We start from the raw sequence: 1,661 nt of genomic DNA on the forward strand, positions 1-1,661 counted from the left end.
AATCCATGGACAAAATAATAAAATTTCTCAAAGAAACACAACTGTATACTAAAATATAATCCACCAATACCGACCAGTGTAAAAAAGGAAATAGTCTACATTCAACTATCAAATGTCAAAGTCAAGAAGATAGATGAAGTAAAAAGGGTGTAATAACCTAGATGTTGATCGCCCTGAATAAAAATCTAATCTGATCTAATCTCCTGACTAACTGTAACTTTACTACAAATCAAATATCACTATATTAATACTTAAATAATTATTTTTCATCTATAACTACTGAACTAAGGAAATTTTTAATTTTAAACTCCAATACTAATGGCATATACTCTCAAAGGAATGAATTCAAAATTTTCCTTGAATCAAATTCCATCACAGAGACACACTTATCTCAAAACATCAAGTTTAAAATTCCAGGTTATAAAATCTTTGATAACGATAGAGAATGTTCGGCTCCTTCCGGTGATGTAGCCTTAGTAATTAAGAATTATATTAGTTTTAGGTGACATTAACTGCAAAAACATTTACTGGGATGCCGAAAATCGAATTACAGCGGAAAAACCTTATTAGATATTTGTTTAAGGCACAATATACAAATGAACCAACTTTTTACAAGACCATATTTCAATATTAATCAATTGCCCAACTGAGATATACACAGACACGGAGAGAAAAATCTCTCATTAATGGAGTGATCAACTGAAAAACGTACAAATGCCTAGTTGATGAGAAAATAAAACTAAAAAAATATTTTCCTACCGCTCAAGAAATTGATGCAAATATAAAGAAATCTAACGAATCTATCCCACATAGTCTACATGAAATAACTTTTTACCCCCCTCCCTTGCCATTTCAGGCATACGGGGTGCGGCAGGAGTGTTGTAGTGCGCTGGGGTTTGCGCATGCCACTGCTCCCAAAAATCAACAATTTTATCCTACAAAATTATTATTACAATGATAATGTTAGGTGGTTCCTTTTAATTATTATGGGGAACATTTTAACTGTGCTGCAGCTTGTCCACTGCACACGTCCGGGTGCCTTCTGCAGTTTGCCAGCCTGGTCCAGCCCTCCTGGTCTCAGTATGGGTCAACTTCCTCTTCTTCCGGTGGCTCGCCGATGTCGGGCGTTCAAATTCTTCCCATTTTGAAATAATGCCTCCTTCCACCCGCACACTCCCTGAAGAATGGCTCCTTCCATCAAACGGTGGAAATTCTACTCGACGATAGCGAAAATCCCGATCTTTCTCGACGGCCAGGCTCGGTGTCCTTCCATGGCGGAGCAATTTACTACTACGCGTTCTGCTGTTTTAGCAATTCCGCCCGTGGGGCACCGGGTGTAGATATCTTTTTCCTCAACGATCGAACATTTTCAACCAGAATAAATAACACGAATTCTACCGTCGGCACTCCACAAGGTTTAGTTCTTTCTCCCTTCTGTATAACTTCTCACGACGTAATCCAGTTCATACATACCTCCATAGCTAAGTTCGCTGATGATACAGTAATTATTTCTCTAAATAATGAGATAAATTGAGTCACCTCAATGATCTGGAACAATACTTTACTGAATGGATTATTAGCCTAAATATTGAAAAATGCATTTCATACGTTTTTACCGTCATACGCCCACCGGACCTAATTCTCATAGGTAAAAAGTGCAA

This window comes from Halyomorpha halys, unplaced genomic scaffold, assembly GCF_000696795.3.
Source record: "Halyomorpha halys isolate HHAL.00 unplaced genomic scaffold, Hhal_1.1 Scaffold900.1, whole genome shotgun sequence".
Lineage (NCBI taxonomy): Eukaryota > Metazoa > Arthropoda > Insecta > Hemiptera > Pentatomidae > Halyomorpha > Halyomorpha halys.